The sequence below is a fragment of the Aquarana catesbeiana genome, linkage group LG08 (assembly GCF_042186555.1).
Source record: "Aquarana catesbeiana isolate 2022-GZ linkage group LG08, ASM4218655v1, whole genome shotgun sequence".
NCBI lineage: Eukaryota > Metazoa > Chordata > Amphibia > Anura > Ranidae > Aquarana > Aquarana catesbeiana.
The window spans coordinates 65,848,595-65,863,299 of NC_133331.1; positions in this window are offsets into that span (position 1 = coordinate 65,848,595).

Below are 14,705 nucleotides of genomic sequence, written 5' to 3' on the forward strand. Positions count from 1 at the left end.
GTTAGGTCAATGATATCACAAGCATCACAGCCCCTTTGTATACATTGTATATAAATTCCCCCTCCCACAGCTCATTGGAGCAACTCTGACAACTGGCTTCTAGGTTTGGACCAAACAGACCAAAACCGGAGCTTAAAGTGAAAGTTCAGACACTGAACCTCCGCATTGAACATTTAGCTATACTTAAAGCGGGAGTCCAGCGACCTATCTTTTTTTTTTTTCTGGTCATTGAGAAACTTTGATTATCAAAATATCATACTCACTTATGGTGTTTAATATTGCCGCCTCTCTCAGATTTCGTCCGCAAGAATAACTTATATATTTAGATCCTGGAGGTTTTCATCTTGCTTGTGGGCAATTGAAGCCCACGAGCATTTATTTCTCGTTCCCGCGCATGCTCATTGGTAACAGCAAGCAGCGCTGTAAAATTCCGGGTTGCCATCACAACGGGCATCGTCGTCGCAAGTTCCCGCCTCGTTGTGATGGCAACCAAAGGCATGGCGGCGTTCTGCACTGCATCTTGGGAAGCCTGAGACTAGCTTCCAGGAGACTGTGCGGAGCCGGAGAAAGGCAAGAAACACGCCTACTCCCACGGGAGGAGAAACAAGAAGTGGAACTATGAATTAAAATATAAAAGGTAATCACGGCGATATAATTTTTTTGGAACGGCATTTGAGCATCTAGGCAATTAACAGAATGGGGTAAGATAAAGTTGAAAATTTGGGTGGAACCCCGCTTTAAATCTACTCCCACCCTCATTCTAAGCCTTTTCTATCTACCCTGTGAAAGGAAATATCTGTATACTTGCCTATTCTGAGGGTGCTCTGGTCTGGTAACTTGAACGGGCCCCAGTACCAGCTTCAGTGTAGAGGAGGGACAGCCAACAATGGATGCCCCATAGTAAACCTGGTAACCGTTGTTAGTGATCAGCCAGCAATGGGACCCGATCCTGTGACCGGACTGGAGCACCCTCAGCATAGGTAAGTATACAGAGCTTTCCTTTACAGGATAGAATAGGCTTAGAAGAGGGAGGGAGTAGATTTAAAGGAGTTGTAAAGGCAGAAGGTTTTTTATTCTAATGCATTCTACCTAATTACTTACCTGAGCCCCATCTCTTTCTAGCGATGTCCACGAGTGTCTTAGCCATCCGGGACTCTCCTCCTAATTGGCTGAGACACAGCAGCAGTGCCATTGGCTCCCATGGCTGTCAATCAAAGTCAGTTAGCCAATCAGGGGAGAGATAGGTCGGGGCACCGTGTTTGAATGGACACACAGAGCTGTTACTCAGCTCCATTGGCCCCCATAGCAAGCTGCTTGCTGTGGGGGCACTCGACAGAAGGGAGGGGCCAGGAGCAGCATAGAGGTACCTGAGAAGAGGAGGATCCAGGCTGCTCTGTGCAAAACCAACTGAACAGAGGAGGTAAGTATAACATGTTTGTTATTTTTTTATTTTTTTAAACAAGACTTTACAATCACTTTAAGTATTGTTATTGTTTGACTGAACTTCCACTTTAACCCAAGCACATCCCTAGTTGCGGTGCATTGGAAGCTCATTCATAATTAACACAAGATAACACGTGCTATTAATCCCATTAGTGTATCACAATGGAATACCTTATTGTAAGTGGGTCCCTACTGCAGACAGTGATCAATTTGTCACCAGTGACTTCACCCATAACACGATCTGTGAATGGGGGAGAGAACCCTGTGGCTAACCGGACTCTCCCCAGTCTCAGATTATGTTACATGCAGCATAATTAATGAAATAACTTTTCTGAATGGTTTAGAGGACTGGAGGGTGCATGTCCCTGCTGAATCATCTGGAAGTGCAGCTCAGCCCAGAGACCTGAAGCTGTTAACCACCACAGTGCTGGTAGTTCAGCAGCAGGAAGAGGACAGGGCATCTATGCAGTGAGGTTCACCAGCAGTAAGAGGACAGAGCATCCTTTCAAGGGAGGTTCAGCAGCAGGAAAAGGACAGGGCATCCATGCAGTGAGGTTCAGCAGCAGTAAGAGGACAGGGCATCCATGCAGTGAGGTTCAGTAGCAAGAAGAGGCCAGGGCATCCGTGCAGTGAGGTTCAGTAGCAAGAAGAGGACAGGGCATCCATGCAGTGAGGTTCAGCAGCAGTAAGAGGACAGGGCATCCGTGCAGTGAGGTTCAGTAGCAAGAAGAGGCCAGGGCATCCGTGCAGTGAGGTTCAGCAGCAGGAAGAGGACAGGACATCTAAGCAGTGAGGTTCAGGAACAGTAAGAGGACAGGGCATCCTTGCAGTGAGGTTTAGCAGCAGGAAGAGGACAGGGCAGCCCTGCAGTGAAGATTTCTACACAATCCAGCAGCCTGTACATTATAAGACGTATTTAATTTCTAGTAAGTCATTTAATTATAGCCTTAGAGAAAAAAAAGTTTGTTTTTTTAGCCACCTCCACCTGTCTCATAGGGAAATGACGGCTGCGTGGTGGTTCCATTGTTCTGGGATGACGTCATATGATGTTGTCTCACTCTTGCCGAACTTTCATGTGCAGGGGCCATGCGGCGCGGCAATCACTGGCATGCTGTGTCCCCGATCTCTGTAAAGAGCTGATGACACAGCTCTTTACCCATGTGATCAGCTGTGTCCAATCACAGCTGATCACACGTAAACAAGGAAATGCTGGTAATCAGCAGCAATTCCCCACAGGGGAGACCTGCACAGATAATCAGTGCCCTGATTATCAGTGCAGCCCAACGGTGCCTATCATTGATGCCAGTCAGTGCCCAGCAATGTTGCCAATCAGTGCCCAGCAGTGATGCCAATCAATGGCCATCAGTGCCCCCTATCCATGCCGCCTATCAGTGCCCATAAGTGCCGCCTTTCAGTGCCCATCAGTGCCTGCTCATCAGTGCCGCCATTATTGCCTATCAGTGTCGTCCATCAGTGCTGCCCATCAGTGCTGCCTATTCATGCAGCCTATCAGTGCCTAGAAGTGCCGCCTATCAGTGCTACATATCAATGCCCATCAGTGCCACCTATCAGTGCCCAACAGTGCTCATCAGTGCTGCATATCAGTGCTGCCTATCAGTGCCTCATCATCATTGCCACTTCATCAGTACCCTTCAGTGCCATCTCATCAGTGCAGCCTATCAGTGCACATCAGTGAAGGAGAAAAATTATTTACAAGATTTTCTACCAGAAACTAAGAAAAACTTTTTTTTTCTCTAAAATTTTCAGTCTTTTTTTGTTTTTTTAGCAAAAAATAAAAAAACCCATTGGCGATAAAAATTTTGTTTGGGTACAGCATTGCATGACCACACAACTGTCACTGAAAATGTGACAGTGCTGAAAGCTGAAAATTGACCTGGGCAGGAAGGGGGTAAAAATGTTCAGTAATGAAGCGGCTAAACTATATTTCAGCTTTAAGAATCTTCTGCAGCCATATCAAGAGTTTCTTAAAGTGGCAGTAATAAGAATTAACTGTTGGTAACCTAAACAGGGGCTAATGCTTCCTTGAATTAGACACAAGTAGTTTTAAAGAGACCTACCACCAAAAAAGCTTTGTCTATGCTGTATTGAGTTCCCTATCTGATCCTATAGAAGTACCAATGATTATAACAAAATAAAAAAAAAAGTCTCCATAGCCACAAAATGAAAGTTATTACAGAATTGTTATTAGAATACAAACATTTAAAAAATGGAAAGCCTGCAACATTAAAACTACTTTGCATAAATATTTTCTACCTGACAAATAGACTTAATATTTCTCTATTTAACCTTTTCCACTGAACCGATAAAGCTACGGCTCAAACTGTAATTTTCTTCTGTTCAAATGTAAGCGTAATGGAAAATCATTTATTAACGATGTAGCAATTTACAGAAATACGGACATAATATGTTACTTAGAACCATAATTATGTATTAATTCCAATGCTATTTATTTCTCTTTAATATTTCAGTGACCAACCAAAGCCACAAATTTCCTCTTAGTTGACTTCTAATATGTTATATATATATATATTTTTTTTTAAATCAAAGCCGTGATATAGAGCTGACCGCCGCTCAGACCAGCTGAAAACTGCCGCGCTGATGCCTGTACATCAATTAAATCAGTGATTTAATGACACAGAGACAACACTGGCAATGCAGAGATTAATTGGAGCTCAGCAATATTAATCTACTGGTAACATGATTATAGCTGGGTCACAGCTATTTATAATGTAACTGATGTGCTATCATCCCACAAGAATATATCCCTCATAAACTGGGTTAAGCTAATTTAAGCAAATTAAATTCATGGTGTGGTTAACTAAACAGATACAACACAGAGTGGTAGAAGATTTCCGTTTTTATTCTACATTTTGTTTAAACTAAAGTGGCCTAGTATTTGATTTTGAATATATCAAATGTTTAAAGCAGTGGTCCCCAAACTTTGTCCCAAAGCCAAGATGTAGTCATTTGCTTGCCCATAGCTGACCCTTGGGACACCATTTCCACTAGAAACACCATTGAGGGGGCATTATTCCTTCCACTAACACCAGTGCTAGGGTACTATTACTTCCAGTGACACCAACAATGGGGCACTATTCCTCCCACTGACACCAGTGATGGGGCACTATTCCTACTACTAACACCAATGATGAGGCACTATTCCTTCTACTGACACCAGAAATGGGGCACTAATCACTTCATTGACACTAGTGATGGGGCACTATTCCTTCCACTGTCACCAGTAATGGGGCACTAATCTTCCCACTGACAACAGTGATGGGGCACTATTTCTACTACTAACATGAATGATGAGGCACTATACCTTCCAGTGACACCAGTGAAGTGGCACTATTCCTCCAACTGACACCAGTGATGGGACATTATTCCTTCCAGTGACACCACCAATGATGTACTATTCCTTCATCTGACACCAATGATGGGGCACTATTCCTACTACTGACACCAACGATGGGGCACTATTACTACTACTGACACCAACGATGGGGCACTATTCTTTCCACTGACATGAGTGATGGAGCACTATTCCTACTACTAACACCAATGATGAGGCACTATTCCTTCTACTGACACCAGAAATGGGGCACTAATTGTTCCATTGACACCAGTGATGGGGCACTATTCCTTCCACTGACACCAGCGATGTGGCACTATTCCTCCAACTGACAACATTGATGGGGCACTGTTTCTACTACTAACACCAATGATGAGGCACTATTCCTTCCACTGACACCAGTGATGGGACATTATTCCTTCCAGTGACACCAGCAATGATGTCCTATTCTTTCATCTGACACCAATGATGGGGCACTATTCCTACTACTGACACCAACGATGGGGCACTATTACTACTACTGACACCAACGATGAGGCACTATTCCTATGACTGATACCAAACATGGGGCACTATCCCTTTCACTGACACCAGCGACTGGGCTCTATTCTTTCTGCTGACACCAGCGATAGGGCACTATTCTTACCACTGGCACCAATCATGGGGCACTATCCTTTTACTGACAGCAGCAATTGGACATGATTCTTTCCACTGACACCAACAATCAGACAATATTCTTTTCTCTGACATCATGAATGGGGTACTATTCTTTCTGCTTATACCAATAATATGCACTATTTCTTCAACTGACACCAGTGATGGGGCATTATTCCTTTTACTGACACCAGCAATTGGACATCATTCTTTCTGCTTATATTGTGATGTGTCAGGATGTTACTGACAGGTTCACTTTAAGTGAACTTGTTGCTTTGCTTCACAACTTCACTTTAAGGCCTTGGCTGACCTTACATCCAGGCAAGTGTGTGTGCAGTTCTGTGAGTATGCAGAAAAGATCTGTAATAGGAATAACAGCACACAGCGAGTCCTACTATAAATATAAGACCAAAATAATGAATTTCTCAGATCAAACCCGGCCTGAGGGCAGACATCCGCCAAGCTGAGAACTTCTGTTCGCTTGTCAAATGCTTTCTTTTGATTTCCTTTTTTGTATTCATATTCTCCAACTCTGAAATAATACAGGAACAAGTTTACAATAAAAAAAGAACCCACACCACAAAAAAAGAGTATGACAGCTAAATGTGTTTGCATGGCAAAATGGTAAGAACATTTTCTGTGATCAAAGTATAGGTGGCTTGACTATTGAATGACCTTAAGCTAATCATGGACTTAACTTAAGTGCTGAAGTGCATCTAAAAGCTTTTTTTTTTTTTTTTTTAATTTTCTTAGTTTTTTTTTTTTCTGACATTATCAATAATAAAGAAAAATGCTAATTTAAAGTTTTTTCTTTAATGACTGATATATATATATATCTATATATATATCTATATATATAGATAGATATATATAGATATATATATTATCTATCTATATATATAGATATATATATCTATATATATATATTTATATATATATAGATATATATATATGACAATATTTGGTGCTTATGTGCTAATGTTAGGATCTTTATATAATATCAGTAGGGAGGACCCTCACCATGCCAACATCCAAAATATATATACAAGGATTGACCAAGTCAAAAAATTGGTGAACTTTGTGGACACACAATGAGAGGGAAAATCAATAAAAGAGTATACATTGTATTACAGCATAATTAAAATTACATAAAACATATAACCAACATACAAACACCCTGTATGGACACAGTTACCAGTTACCCAATTGGGCAGCTACAGAGGGCTGGATCTAAGGTACAGAAATTGATGTTATAATGTATCAAAGTAGGAGAAGAATTTCTGATCCAGTAATGCCTCCAAAAACTTGCTCATCTGATCCAGTAATGCCCCCAAAAACCTGCTTTTGCTTTTGCAAAAGCAGACCATGTCCTGTGGTCTGATGAGAGATGAGACCAAGATAAACTTATTTGGTTCAGATGGTGTCAAGTATGTGTGGCGGCAACCAGGTGGTGAGGAGTACAAAGACAAGTGCGTCTTGCCTACAGTGAAGTATGGTAGTGGGAGTGTCATGGTCTGAGGTTGCATGAGTGCTGCCGGCACTGGGGAGCTACAGTTTATTGAGGGAACCATGAATGCCAACATGTACTGTGACATACTGAAGCAAAGCATGATCCCCTCGCTTCGGAGACTGGGCCGCAGGGCAGTATTTCAACATGATAATGACCCCAAACACACCTCCAAGATGACCACTGCCTTTCTAAAGAAACTGAAGGTAAGGGTAATGGACTGGTCAAGCATATCTCCAGACCTAAACCCTATTGAGCATCTGTGGGACATCTTCAGATGGAAGGTGGAGGAGTGCAAGGTCTCTAACATCCACCAGCTCCGTGATGTCGTCATGGAGGAGTGGAAGAGGACTCCAGTGGCAACCTGTGAAGCTCTGATGAACTCCATGCCCAAGAGGGTTAAGGCAGTGCTGGAAAATAATGGTGACCACACAAAATATTGACACTTTGGGCATAATTTGGACATTTTCACTTAGGGGTGTACTCACTTTTGTTGCCAGCGGTTAAGACATTAATGGCTGTGTGTTGAGTTATTTTGAGGGGACAGCAAATTTACACTGTTATACAAGCTGTACACTCACTACTTTACATTGTAGCAAAGTGTCATTTCTTCACTGTTGTCACATGAAAAGATAGAATAAAATATTTACAAAAATGGGAGAGGTGTACTGACTTTTGTGAGATACTGTACATACAAATCCACCTATACGAGGCATATAAAGGTGGGTTAGGTACATATAATGAATATGTCCCTCAATGCGGTGAAGAATTTCCAATGGCAGTAAATATGTAGTGAGCCAAAGTCCAGATGCTACAGGAGAGTTATCTCCAAGCAGCTCATATAGGGGGAATAGGGAACAAGCATTATTTGCAGAGATGGCCACATAGGAGGGACAGCCTGGTAGGTAACCCAGCTAGAGAAGCCCCACTGGGGCAGTGCTGACGTCAAGGATAGAGGAATGTATTAGACAACAGCAGAAAGAGAAGAGAAAGGAGAAGACAGAGTAGAAAGAGAGAAATGAGGAAAAAAAAGGGGGGAGGGGAGGTTGGGGTGGGGGATTTGGGGAAGGGGAGTTATGAAGAGACATAGGCAGGACAGTTTGCCTATCCAGGAGGGATGCAAACTTAAAGGAAGCCAATCTGAAATAAGCAGGATTATGATGGGCAGGGCAAAAGTGGGAGGGGTGAGTCTTTCGGAAAGGGGTGAAGAACACCCTTGGGTACTGCAAGTATCTGTCTGCACTTCCTGTCCTTACACCCCTTCCAACTGTGGTAGGTACAGCAACTCCCCAGGTACATAGGCTGGTATCATGGGGATAAGGATCATGCATCCCAAAGGGGGTTCTTCAAGAAGTATTTCCAACTGTCTTTATACAGCTGGCTTTGTACACAGGGGCACAGTCATGCTGTAACAGAAAAGGTGCAAACGCTAGGTTGGAAGTGCACAATTGTCTACAATGCCTTTATATTCTTTAGCCTCAACTGTGCCCTTTACTGGAAACACCTGAATTTTAGGTTCAGGGGAGGATGACCTTGTTGAGGCAACTTGGTGCCATCTAAAATGGGTTTTGATCTGTGAGGATCCATGTACTACTGCCCCACCCTGTACAGGGGTCACATGTACAGAAAGTAAAAGGAAGTTTCCCAAATGAAGTCACAGACAAAAAAAAAAAAACCCTATGCAACTGAAACTGCACCAGTGAAGCTTTGACAGCAATGGCCGTACATAACACCAAATTTTGGGATTCTCAATTGTCAATAAAAAAAAAAAAAAAATCCTGATGGCAGAAAGTTCAACTCTTTCCCATACTATCCAAAACAAAAAAAGAATTCCTGAAGTTAGGCTTTAAGTGATTTCATTAAACTGAAATAGCCTGCATTTTGCACACAGCTATTGCACTTTACACCTGTTCATTACTAAACGGCCAGATGGAAAGAAAAAAAAATCATCCGGACTATTAATTTTAATAAACACTCGACTTTCACAGCTTTATGTACATCTCTGTGCATCACACTATTAAATACGTCTGTATTTCAGACAACACTTTAATTTAACCATATGTGTCAATCAAGCAAGGGCCCGTAAGCTTTACGGAGCCTGGCTATCATTCCGCTCTCCATGTCTTTCTCATTATCCGGAAGCTTCCTATTTTCAGCCCCATAAAGCAGTCTAAATCCTTCTCTCGGCTGGGTGACCGCACATGGCGCCAGAAAGGTCAGTCCTCATATAAGCGTGGTTCAAAACGCCGCTATGCTGGCCGTTTGTCAAAGAATCGTAGTTGTAAATAGAAAATAGATATATGATTATATATCCATATATGTATGTATTCGTATGTTAATTAACTAATTCATCTTATTATTGTGTATTTATGAATCTGATTTGTTTGTTTATTTATTTATTTATTTACTGAATTACAAATTCACCTTATGTGTATGTATGTGTGGGATTTCTAGATTTGTTTTTTTTTTTTTATTTATATATTTTTTATTTGATTGAATTATTAATTCATCTCATTGTGTATTTATGTATTGGATGTATGGATTTGTTTTTTTATTATTATTATTATTGTTGTTATTATTATTATTATTTAGATTGATGCCTTATCTCAATACTCAGTATGATACAATCTTTTTACACGTGTGATCTGATTAACCACTTCAGCTCTGGAAAGTTTACCCCCCTTTATGACCAGGCCATTTTTTTTTCGATACAACACTGCATTATTTTAACTGACAATTGTGCAGTCGTGTGACATTGTACCCAAATAAAACTGTTTTCTTTTTTTTTCCACAAATAGTGATTTCTTTTGGTGGTATTTGATCACCTTTGTGGTTTTTATTTTTTTGCTCTATAAACACAAATATCTGACAATTTTGAAAAAAAAAAAAACGATATTTTTTACTTTCTGCTATAAAAAGCATCCAATAAAAAAATGGTAAAAAAACAAATTTCTTCATCAATTTAGGCCAATATGTATTCTGCTACATGTTTTTGGTACAAAAAAAAATCATAATACGTGTACCTTGATTGGTTTGCCCAAAGTTACAGCGTCTAGAAACTATAGGATATATTTATGGAATTTTTGGTACATTTTTTTTATTAGTAATAGCAGCAATCAACGATTTTTAGCAAGACTGCGACATTGCGGCAGACAAATCTGACACTAAGTGACACTTTGTGGAGGCAAGTCATCACCCATATTCTTCTAGCGACCCGCACCTTAAGTCCTCATGCACACGGACGTTTTTACAGCTGCTTTTTTGAGCTTTTTTTGCAGCTTAAAAAGGCCTGTCTATGTTAGTCTATGGCTTCATGCCCACCTAGGCGTTTTTGAGCTGCAAGTGGCATAGGTGTTTTTAAGCTGTAAAAAAACCCAGGACCAGTGGGTTCTGAGAGACGTTTTTGAGCTGTAAAAACGCTCTAACGCTGAAAAACGCTGAAAAACGCTCAAAAACGTCATTCACCAACGTTTTTTAACGTTTTTGATCCAGTGAAAAAAAAAAAATTGTGAAAAAAAAAACCGCTAAAAAACGCTAACGCGGAAAAACGCTCAAAAACGCTAAAAAACGCTATTGCAAAAACGCTGAAAAAAGCTGAAAAAAGTTTTAAAAAATCACTGCAAAGATACTGGCGTTTACATAACGTTATTTTAACAGCCTGTGTGCATGAGGGCTTATACTTCGCAACTGGAAAAACATTTCCCTCTATGAATCCCTCTGGTGAAACGAGTCCACCGGAATTATACCTTTGAACGCCTCATAGCGATTAACTCTCTGGCATGTAAGAATTTTGATAGAAACTGGTTAATATGGACAAAAAAATACAATGGCCTATGAAACTTTTTTCCTTTTATGTTTTTATTTTTTAGGCTGTTGACTTATATTGTCAATACTAATGATTACTAAACTTATATCTGAGTAAACAGTCACATGTTGTGATATAGTGTATACCAATGTGAAATATGTGTATCTTCGTGTTTGTTTATTAAAAATCTGGAAAACTCACTAAAAATCTATTGGAAAAAAAAATAAAATTAGGCCAATTTGTATTCTGCTACAAATTTTTGATAAAAAAAACCCCAATAAGCGTATATTGATTTATCTGCACAAAAGTTATAGCATCTACAAACTATGGGATATATACTGGAATTTTTATTTATTTATTTTTTTATACTAGTAATGGCGGCGATCAGTCACTTATACAGTTGCGGGACTGTGGTAGTATGGCGGGCAATGTGACACTTACTAACGTTTTGACATTTTGTAGGAATCAGTTACACTAATACAGAGATAGTGCTAACAATATGCACTGTCACTGCACTAATGACAATAGTTGGGAAGGGGTTAAACATCTAGGGTGATCAACGGGTTAAAAGCTATAAAACACATCCAATAAAATTTTTAAAAAAAATCTAAATTAGACTAAAATGTATTCAAATCGCATTAAAAACGCTGCGCTATCAAAGGTATAAGCATAAAGCCTCTGAACTGGTAAAATTATATCCTCTACACCGTGATACTAATAATGTATAAAATATATGATAAAAAATATAAAATAAAAAGTGCTTAATAGCCAAATAATAAAGTGACAATGTGCATTGTCATTGTGCATTGTCCAAACTGCACCAATGTATGTATAAAATGCCTTACCTGGAAATCAGCTTTAATGTATTGGGGGCTCAAGGTGCACACCCTTCAAGACTACAAAAATAAATTTAAACATCGTAAAGGGTTTTATACTTTTACCCCATATTCATAATGCTGATTACACTATTTGCCCACATTTGCTTTGCATAGCTAATGTATATTTTATTTTTTGGCTTTGAGTGACTTTCCTGGCACCCACTGGAAGGGATCATTGGTTGATGTGAGCAGCCTAGCTGCAACCAGTGAGCTCCTTGAACTAGTGTATTTTCCATTATTCCCAGTGAATGGGTTTTGAAAGTCTCAGACCCTCTTGCATATGTTTTTTTTTTTTTGCATATTATTAAAAAAACCTTGTAAGCAGTTCCCATTTTTTGTTTGTTTTTGCAGTAATTACTGCTTTCACCTTTATTCTTCTTTTATCTAGGTCTCAGAGTTGTAGTCTCTTCCAGCCTCTTTAGCCACTACTGATCTACGTGCACTCCCCTCATCGGCAGCTGCTCATCATTGCTCTGGACTGGCTTCCTTATAGTGGCAATGGTGGATCATACCTGTGTGATGTGTGTTGACACAGCCACTTGCATAGCTCCCAACTGTCCCGGATTTCGAGGGACTGTCCCTGATTTGGAGCAATGTCCCTCTGTCCCTCTTTCCTCCTCATTTGTCCCTCATTTTGGTCTGATCTATATAGTTATATATAAAATGCACTTTTTATCTTTAAAAAAGTGTTTCCCAGTGCTAAACCTTTCATCCAAATTCTAAATTGCTGTGATTTTCAATTTTAAAAGCCAATATAAAGGAATAGTAGTGGTAAAAAAAAACTTGTGGATTTAATAAACCTTTTTTTTGTTATTTCCCCTTTAAGGAGGTGTGGCAGGGGGCGTGTCCTATGCCTACATACGTTTGCTAGTAAGTGTCCCTCATTCCCATCTCAAAATGTTGGGAGGTATGGCCACTTGTAGTCCCCTCCTAGAGTGCACACGACAAGGGAAAAACTCTGGAGACAGTTGTTACTCCATCACACAAAGTGCTGGAACAAGGACCTCCTTAGCAAGTACCTGAATGCAACTGCATGGGTGCATTCAGGGACCTATCAGGAAGGACTTTGTTCAGCATCTGTACCCACACAGATGTTAGATTGGGAGCAGCGTTTGTGTCTGTGCAAGCACTGCGTCCCAATCATAGGTGTGCGCAGCCTATTGCATTAGGGTGTGCACCTCAAAGCTCCAACCCATATGCATTTGACATATTTACCAGCCTCTTCCCCGCTCTCCATCCTTAAACAATGGGAGGAAGGAAGAGCAAGGGAGCACATGGGAGACCCGGGCAACAGAAGGAAGAGGAACAGGGAAATGAGGGGTAGCGGGGGTGGCATATATTAGTACCGATCCCCTATATTTTCCTCCTGTGGCAACTGAATGTTGACAAAAGGGAGAGGAGAAGCCTACTTTCAGCTGCTGCAGGAGGAAAATACAGATTGGTTCCACTAAATTCCACCCACGCCACCTCTCCTGTCCAGGTTCTGAGGGTCAGCAAGGAAGGGTTGTGGTTTACCTGTCACCTGCCCACCAATGACAGGTTGCCAACCCCGAGATTAGGGTGTGCCCAGGCACACCTGGCACACCCCTTGCGCATGCCTATGGTCCCAATAGACATTGATGGGACTCTCTGCACAGGGATGCATGGAACACCTATGTATCCCCGTGCAGATAAACATGGCCTTCCAGGGGCATATGGTTTAGTCTGCCCCATGTGAATGAGACCTAATGCCGCGTACACACGGTCGGACTTTTCATCTACAAAAGTCCAACGGACGCTGACGGACTAAAGCTGGCTGGTAATCCGATCGTGTGTGGGCTTCTCCGGACTTTCAGCAGACTTTTTCAGCCTCAAATCCGACGGACTTTAGATTTGAAACATGCTTCAAATCTTTACGTCGTAACTACGACGGACCCCGAAATCCGCTCGTCTGTGTGCTAGTCCGACGGACAAAAACCCATGCTAGGGCAGCTATTGGCTACTGGCTATGAACTTCCTTATTTTAGTCCGGTGTACGTCATCACGTACGAATCCGTCGGACTTTTGTGTGGTCGTGTGTAGGCAAGTCCGTTCGTTAGAAAGTCTGCTGCAAGTCCGCCGAAAGTCCGCCGGAAGTCCGCCGGAAGTCTGTCGGACAGGCTGTCGGACTTTTGTAGACGAAAAGTCCGACCGTGTGTACGCGGCATAAGAGTTAATAAAGGGTGAGATAGACAAATTTTAGTTAAAGTGCTTCTAAAGGCAGAAGGTTTTTTTATCTTAATACATTCAATGCATCACGATAAAAAAACCTTCAGTGTGCAACAGCCCCCCTCAGCCTCCTAATACTTACCTGAGCCCATCTCGATCCAGCGATGTTGCATGAGAACCCGGGACTCTCCCTCCTGATTGGCTGAGACACAGCAGCGGGCGCCATTGGCTCCCACTGCTGTCAATTAAAATCAGCCAATGAGGAGAGAGACCGCGGCTCCGTGTCTGACTGGACACACAGAGCAGCGGCTCCACACACACTAGTGCATGGCAGGAATGTTCAAAACCGCATGCTTTCCCACTAAGCACAAAAATGCATTGCCCCTTTGCAGACATGTGGTGGTGCCATTCTTAATGGCATCTGCACTCATCTTCCAAGCACATGCGCGTTCACCATGCCGTTTAGTGCAGCGCAATTTTGAAAATGGTGCAGGCACCCTTTTTGTACATTTCTTGTGCATAGGGCAGCCGATTTAAATTATTGAGCTGCCTAAATATGACATGCGGAAATGCATGGAAACGTGTAAAAAAATTCTGTGCCCTGTTGCACCTCCTGGTGTGAACCAAGCCTAACTGACAGAATATACAGATCCAAGTTCATCCTTTTGAATAATTAAACAGAGTAGATACAAATGTAAAGATGTTATTTTGTATTTCCTGTCTGAACAATGTTTATAAACAATGTTACTTTGTATCTCTCTATCTCCTGTCTGAACGATGTTTATAAACACTGTGCTAGATGGTCCAATTTTTACAGCAACAGTTTCTACAGCTGCTGTACTTACACTGCAACTCCTG